The following is an 8,200-nucleotide window of genomic DNA, read 5'->3' as shown; positions in this document are numbered from 1 at the left end:
CAATACCACTGCTAGGTCTATATCCCAAAAATATGAAAAGGGGTAAAAGACCTATATGTACAAAATATTTATAGCAGCTCTTTTTGTGGTGGCTAAGAATTGGACATCAAAGGGATGCCCATAAGTTGGCGAATGGCAAAACAAAGCTGTGGTATATGATTGTAGTGGAATACTATTGTGCTATAAGAAATGACAGGCAGGATCATTTCAGAAAAACCTGGAAAGACTTAGATGAACTGATGCAAAGTGAAGTGAACAGAACAAGGGGAATGTTATACACAGTAACAGCAATATTGCTCAGTGAAGAACTGTGAATGACTTAGCTATTCTTAGCAATACAATGATGCAAGAAAATCCCAAAGGACTAATTATGAAGCATACTATCCACCTATCGAGAAAGAACTGATATTATTTGAATGTAGACTGAAGCATGCTATTTTTCACTTTCTTCCATTAGTTTTTGTTTATTCGAGTCTTCTTGTATATGATTTTTTATATGATTACCCATGTATAACCTTTTTTTACATGATTGCACATGTATAACCTATATGTGATTGCTTACCATTTCAGGGAGAAGGCAGAGGAGGAAGGGAGGGAAGGAAGGATAGAATTGGAACTCAAAACTTAAAAAAAACCCAAATGTTAAAAAATTATTTTAACATGTAATTGTGGGGGAATAAAATATATTTAAAAATAAAATTATTTTTCTTTCTGAGGCAGAAATAGAAATTTAACAGAAAATAATATGCTTTAACAGAAATAACATGCTTTGGATACATGTTCTAAGAAATTCACATGATTCTATGATTTGTAATTAAACTAATCTTGAAGTGAAAAAAAATGTAAAATGTGGCATTTTTCATAGAGATAGTTTAAGCCCATCATGATTGTTGTTCTCATTCAGTCATTTTTCATTCATGTCCAACCCTTTATGACCCCATTTGGGGTTTTCTTGGCAAAGATACTAGAGTAGTTTGCCATTTCCTTTTCCAGCTCATTTTTACAGATGAGGAAACTGAGGCAAACCAAATTAAGTGAGTTGCTCAGGGTCACACAGCTATTAAGTGTCAAAGGCCATATTTGAACTCAGGTCTTCCTGACTCCAAGTCCAACATTCTATCCACTGTGCTACCTGTTCTCAAATTATCTTGTATCAACTTATCTGTCTACATGTTTTAGCCCAAAGTGAGACATAGGCTTCTTGAAGACAAAGACTTTGCTGTTGTTGTTTTAAGGTGCAATGCCTTAAAGACAGTAGGCATTTAATAAATATTTGTTGGAGTGGATTGTTGAATTGACAAAAAGAAGGAATTTGGGAAGCAGAGCTATCTAATAGGAAAAGTTTGTTTTGGGAATTGTTGAATTTGATGTGATTACACATCAAAGAGGGTACTCAATAAACAGTTTAAAAAGCTCACTGTAGAATGGAGCAGTACATTTCTTATTCCTATTTTGGCTCTTATATCCTACCAACTCAATGAGCATGAATAAGTTTTATAATTTCATAAATATCCATAAAGTATAATCTAATTTCCCCAAAGTTACAGTAATACAGATTTTCCTCCTGTGCCCTGTATGGTGGAGAAATGACTAATGGTTTATGATATTTCAGAATATCAGCTTTGTCTGAGGTAGATACTGGGGGGAAAAATAAAAAGTCTTCAAAGTTGTGGAATGAAGGTATCCTTTAGCTCTTTTCAAATATTTTAAAGATCTATTATCTATTATCTCTATATATTAACCACAAAAGACACTTGAAATGGCATGTAACAGGTCAGCTTAGGTGGCACAGTGGACAAAGCACCAACCCTGGATTCAGGAGGACCTGAGTTCAAATCTGACCTCAGACATGTAACACTTACTAGCTGTGTGACTCTGGGCAAGTCACTTAACCCCATTGCCTAACCAAAAAAAACAAAAACAAAAACAAAAGAAATGACATGTAACAATGGGCCTTTATGAGCAAGAGAACTAGAAATAGAATGAGTCTTATATCCACTGTTCTGCCTTCTAAGCAACACTTTTACTCAGCATGAGAAAATAAAATTTATTGAGTTAAAACTTTACTAAAATAGTCTGAGGTTTCTAAAACTCAAGTATAATCTCCTCTCTGGTTGGGAAATACCTAAACACAATGCAGTGTTCATGAGAGCCCTAAGTAACTATTGTCTGATGCTGACAAAGAAATCTCTTTCCTTTAAATGAAACTTGGCTGAATGGTGGAACACACACTATCATAATACCTATCATTGAGTGAAAATGCATTTGTGAGCAAATCTGGTCCTGCCTGGCAACCGTTTCTAGGCAAAAGGTGGCAGAGAGCCAGCTGCTGCTACCTCACAGTAGGCTTTCACCTTCAGCTGAACAACCCATGTAGGACTGATATCTTCCTTGGATTATTTGGATCCCATTATATAAGGTAAAATATCTTTTAACAGCTGTTAAGATACTAAATTCTTTACCTTTTATTGACTGACACAATAAAAAAAGAGAATTTTATTGCTTTTTGCTCCTAGCTATGAGTGTACTGTAACTATTTCTAACTGCATGAGATACAATGGCTTAATGTTTCAAAAATCTAACATGTATATCCCTGTCCTTCAAGACTAGAAGCACACTTTTAAAAAAAACACGTGTTCTAATACCCTAAGACCCAGTGATTACGAGATCATACCAGCAGAATAACACAATAGTACCTTTTAACTCATAACTTGAAAGTACAAGTTGTGCCCCCTTACATGACTATTCCTGACCTATTCCATTCCTCACTCTGCCTCTTCCCTTCTTTCAGCTTATATTTCCAATCTCCTGAGCCAGCTCTGCCCTTCAACCCCCTAACCCCCCACCGCACACACACACACACACACACACACACACACACACACACACACACACACACACACACACATATATATGAGTGCTGACAGTGGCCTAGTAAAAGCTGCCAGAGGAAAGAATATAGGAACTGTGCTAGAGGGAAAAGCAGAGAGGCCCTATTGTGAGTGTGGAGTCAGGGTTAGGCCAGGGTAAATGGCACTCAGGAACCTTGGTCAATGTGATGGACAATACCTCCTGATACCAGTTGGCATCAACCCCATTTTTTTCTCCTGAAAAAATAAAGCACTGTTTTTCTATGGTTATATCACATAAAATATTTGTGTGGGTATATGTAAATATATACACACATCCATTCATATAGAAAGAGTCAATGTAGTATAATAGATAGAGTGTTGGGCCTGAAGACTTAGGTTCAAATCCTACCTCTAACACTTCCTAGCGCTACATGTGACCTGAATAAGTCACAAGCTCTCCTTATGCCTCAGGCTACTCCCTAGGGGTTAACTACTAAGTCATAGACAGCTTAGTGAAAGAAATTGTCACACTGGTAGTTTCCTACACTGATGAAATCACAGATCCTTTGCATTTTCATATGTAAATATCAAACATGGTAAAGCGTGTGTGATTATATCATCCTTGAACACAGAGTCAAAAACCCGGGGACTTACCCAAAACTGACACCTAGTATATGGTTGTCAGCAAAATATACATGATCTACTCATACAAAATATATCTATAAATGTCTATGTGTATGACCGTGGGCAAATCACGATTTCCACAAGCAAATTAAGGTTCAGACACACATCTAAAATAATTGCTCTTTGCTGAAGCTTTTACAAATGTTTCTTATCAGAATTAGATGTTAAATCTTCAAAGAATAGTCATTCTATCCAGGTTTCAATATTTCCCATTTGCTTCCTTTGCAATGCACCTTTACTTTGTACTTTGTAAAGTTCAAAACTTTTAAACCATAATTTGGTCCACTTAAAAGAAGACTGGATTTTAATTTTGTGGAAGCTCTCTCATTCTCTGTAAAGTAGTAAGAACTTCTTAAGGCTAAAAACCATGCAGGTTATATTGTCATGTCATGCATGTGTATACTACATGTAGATACATGTATGGGCAGTATACACACTGGTCAAGATCTGAGAGTATGTTGTATTGTTATATTCTATGTAAATTGCTATTAAAATAAGTTTTATACTATGGATGGTAAGAGCACCATTTACTCATTGAAAATGTATAAGAACTGACTTTCTCTTACGCTGTTTATAGTTTACATTGAATTCAGAAACTTACTTTAAAATCTGCAAAAAAAAAGCATCACATTGAATTGTTGCTATTTTCATTGAAAATTTTCATTGTTGTTTATTTGATTCAGTTCCTCCTGACAGAAGCTTTTGATTTCTGAAGAGGACCAATGCCCTCGGTTCTATTGTTGTGGTGATTTTTGGTGAATAGATACCTACTCTTAGGACTTTGTTTATCCAGCTAGCATCACATAAAATAAAAGCACATGACCGATAGAGTGCTACCTTAGTTAAAAATCTCAGTCTAAGGGGAAAAAAAGGTTAATTCTCCAACTCAGAAACTTATATATGCTTATATATCAAAGAGAAAAAAAAGTCAAGAAGTCCAATAAAGTAAGAATGAATAAAAGTTTGAGATACAATAAATACTTCTGACTAGCCAGTGCTGGACATGTCTGAGATTCTGAACTTTCTAACACTTCAGCTGCCTTTGTCGCTAACAACAATTACATTCATATGCCACGAATTGTTTCTCTGTTTCCCAGCTGATGGGGACTAACATCCTTAGTTTCCAGGTCTTTGCCACTATAAAGAACTGATATATTTGTATATATGTGGGTCGTTTTCCTCTTTCTTTGAACTCTTTAAAAAAAAAACAAAACAAAAAACAGGCCATGTAGTGTTATCGCTGAGTTAAAGGGTATGTACAGTTTAATGCCTTTAGGGGCATAGTTCCAATTTGATTTCCAGAATCACTATGCAATTAAGTCATAGCTCCACCAACAGTGCATTAATGTTATGTTTTCCCACAGCCACTCCAACAATTGTAATTTTCCTTCTTTGTCATCTTTGTCAATCTTTATCAGAAAAACTTGCTACAAAGATTTTGTTCCCCAGTTAATTGTTTGCCTTCTAATTCTCACTGCGTTGGTTTTGCTTGAGTTTTTAAAATTCTTATGTAATCAAAATTTCTATTTTATCTTTTGTGATCTTATCTGTCTCTAGTTTGGCTATGAACTCTTCCCCATCCATGGCTGAGAAAGGTATTTTGTTTCTCATTCCTCTAATTTATGTAACTTAGATGGTGCAATGTATAGAGTGATAGGCCTGGAGTCAGAAAAACCTAAGTTCAAATCTAGACTCAGACACTTTATAACTGCGCTACCCTGGGCAAGTGACTTAGCTTCTTTTTGCCTCAGTTTTCTCAACTGTAAGATGGGGCTAATAACAGCACCTACCTCCCAGGATTGTCACGAGGATCAGCTGAGGTAATATTTGTAAGGTGCCTACTATGTGTTAAGTGTTATATAAATTGTTACATCAACGCTATCATTTTGTATCTAAGCCATCTATTGATGATCTAATGTCATGATAGAAATTAAACTGAGGCACAAGCTGTGAGCTCTGTTAATTTATTAACAAAGTATAAATTTGCCAGTAAGCAGGGTCTCAGCCTCCCAAGCAAGCTAAGACCTTGAATGAGGGCTGACAGGTCATTCTTATAGAAAAAAGGAGGAGCATACAAAAAACAGAAGGCATCATCATAAATGGGGAAGACAGTACAATTGGTTGCAAAGTCAGAAGCATCACAAGTGTGATGGAACAATATGATTAGTTGGAAATAGGGAATGCAGAGCCAGCAACAACCCCTCCTTCCATCTTGCTGCCTGGGAATTCTGATTGATTTAGTTCACCTGCAAGAATAATTAATAATATAATAGATAACAAATATCCTCTGTACAAGGTCAGCTAGTAGTCTAGAGATAACAGGTTGCTTTGAATTAAAGTGATTTAGAGGTGTAAAAAAGAAACTGAGAAGTCTTTCTTGGAAAAGAAACCAACTTTCATTAAGGGAAACAAAGGTTGTGGTCTATAGTCCACCCAGTATGGTGTGAGACCCTGAGATACAAGATTCACAGTTATTTATAGTTCTCTTGATTCACGCATGGTACAAATGGGCTAGTTATGTTGTAAATGGTCATTGCCCTTTTACTGAAGTGGGCTTTTGGCTCAAGCAGGGCCCTTTGACATTGTCAGTTCAGGGAAGCTCATTATGTTTTAATATAAAGATGATTAAATGATTACACACTTTATAATAATTATAGTTATATTCCTTAGGTCAACTAACACAGGAATTTCCCTAGGACTATATCATACTTTGGTTAGACACAGATTTTCCCTGGATCTATATTCTTCCTACAGATCACCCAGTTACTTCTTATTCTATAAAGATAATTACAACTGACAAATGACTATAAAGCAAAGCACTCAAAGCATTGATTAGTGATCTTTCCCATTTCATAGGGAAACTAAAATTTTAAACTTAACTCAGAGAAGAATGAACTTAGAAACCTATAAACTTCTGAACTTAATTCAGACAAAGCAACATGATTTAGCCAGTTAAATAAAATGTCAGCAATGACATCAAATAGAATCAATTATAAAACAGGATCATTTTGTAACTTTCTCACTAAATCAGATATTGATTATCACAAACTTCTTGTTGTCTCATAGGGTTGTTGCTTTCTGTTTGGCCCCTTCAAGTTTTCAGGGAATTCAGTGCTTGGGTAAGGTTTACCACTGTCCTAATATTTTAATTCTCCTTGCCCTTCTTTTCTCCTCATTTCACCTAATACCATATTTTCTATCTTTTCACTCATTCCTGCCACGTACTTTTGTCCTTGTGGCCAATCCATTATTTTCTCAGAGGCTCTACTTGGATTTATATGGAGGTGCCCTCTCTTCTGGGTCTGCTTCTCAGGCTTGCATCAGTCTGTAGTATTTCTTCATTCTGTTTGGCATTTTCTTCTATTTGCTTATGTCTCCGGCCTCTCTTTCTGGACTGAGGCTTTGTTCCTGTGTCAGATTCTGCTCTTGCATGGAATGAGTAGACTCTCCTTGGTCATGGATGTGGTTACTGAGAGTTCTGGCTTTCTACTGATGGATGACCTGGGGGTTGGGCTTGGCCCCTCTCTGCCTCCTTCTTGGATAGTATCAAACCTAGAGTTGCTCTCATCCCCCTTGTTGTGAATCTGACAGGACCCATACTGTAGTCTGTGCCTCCTGCAAGACCGCAAGTGCTTTGCTTCCTCGGTGCTGCCCTGGCTCTTTGTCCCAGTGTGGTTCTTCTATGGCTCAGACCATGGGCTTCATGGGTGCTGGCCTGCCTGGGTGCTGGCCTGCCTGGATGCTGAATCTGCATCCTGCTGTGGCTCAAGTGCAAGCTGCTGGAGTCGGGCCTGTCCCTGTCCCTTGCTTTGCCTCAGGTAGGGCTATCTGGTGCCAAGCCCCCTGGGCATGAGTCTAACCCTGAGTGAGGCATTGCTCTGTTGCTGTCTTATGCTTTCAGTGCCCACTGTTTGCAAGCCTTCTTTCCATCCACTGTGACCTGTCTCCATTCAGGCCTCCACAGGAATCTGACAATGTGTAGCCCTGGACTGGATGAAGGAGTTTATAGCTGTTTCTCTTTGGTTTTCTTTATCATTGAACCTACCACTGGGATGCTTGGGGAGTGGAGTGGGTAGGGATCTGGGCTCCTTTAGGTCCTAATGCAAAGTCATCTTTCCACAATTTTCTGCATCTTGTTCTTTTCCTATTTTTGATGAGTTTCAAAATCCCCATCAAACATTTTGAGGGCCAGTCATTATGCTGCTATTATGTTGTATATTTAGTTCTGTGGATCAGCACATATAGGATAAAAAGCTTGCGTACAATAATTGAAGAAAAGCATTGGGATGTAATTCATCTTCTGTAGACTTACTGAAAGCACCTGTAGGACAACTCCAGTGGCATATAGGGCAAGAGGAATGGTCTTCATCTCATCCTCTTCCCATGTGGTTTAAATTTCTTCCGCGAGGTCTCTATATGTTAAAAACAACAACAACAACTTCATTTCATGTAGTTTTGAGATTGTGAGTACTTAGTATAACAATATCTATTTAAAACTATTGTTCTTAATTAATGATAGCAGGCATTTATATAGCACTTTAAGATTTGCAAAGTGCTTCAGAAACAACTCATTTCATCCTCAACAACCCTAGGAGGTAGTTGCTATTATTATCCACATTTTGCAGATGAAAAGACTGAGGCAAATAGAGGTTAAGTTACTTGCC

The 8,200-nt window shown here is 37.3% G+C and overlaps 1 protein-coding gene across 1 annotated transcript in view; it reads left to right on the top strand.

The window, feature by feature from the left end:
- Window positions 1-2,330: 2,330 nt before the first annotated feature.
- AKAP19 (A-kinase anchoring protein 19) overlaps window positions 2,331-8,200 on the top strand; it is a 64,141-nt gene continuing 58,271 nt past the window's right edge. Inside the window, exon 1 of the mRNA XM_020993638.2 lies at window positions 2,331-2,419. The gene's annotated coding sequence lies outside the window, so the exon portion shown is untranslated. The remainder of the gene's footprint in view (window positions 2,420-8,200) is intronic.

This window comes from Phascolarctos cinereus, unplaced genomic scaffold (genome assembly GCF_003287225.1).
Source record: "Phascolarctos cinereus isolate Bilbo 61053 unplaced genomic scaffold, phaCin_HiC Scaffold_726;HRSCAF=1367, whole genome shotgun sequence".
Lineage (NCBI taxonomy): Eukaryota > Metazoa > Chordata > Mammalia > Diprotodontia > Phascolarctidae > Phascolarctos > Phascolarctos cinereus.
This window is presented reverse-complemented; position numbering and strand designations above follow the sequence as displayed.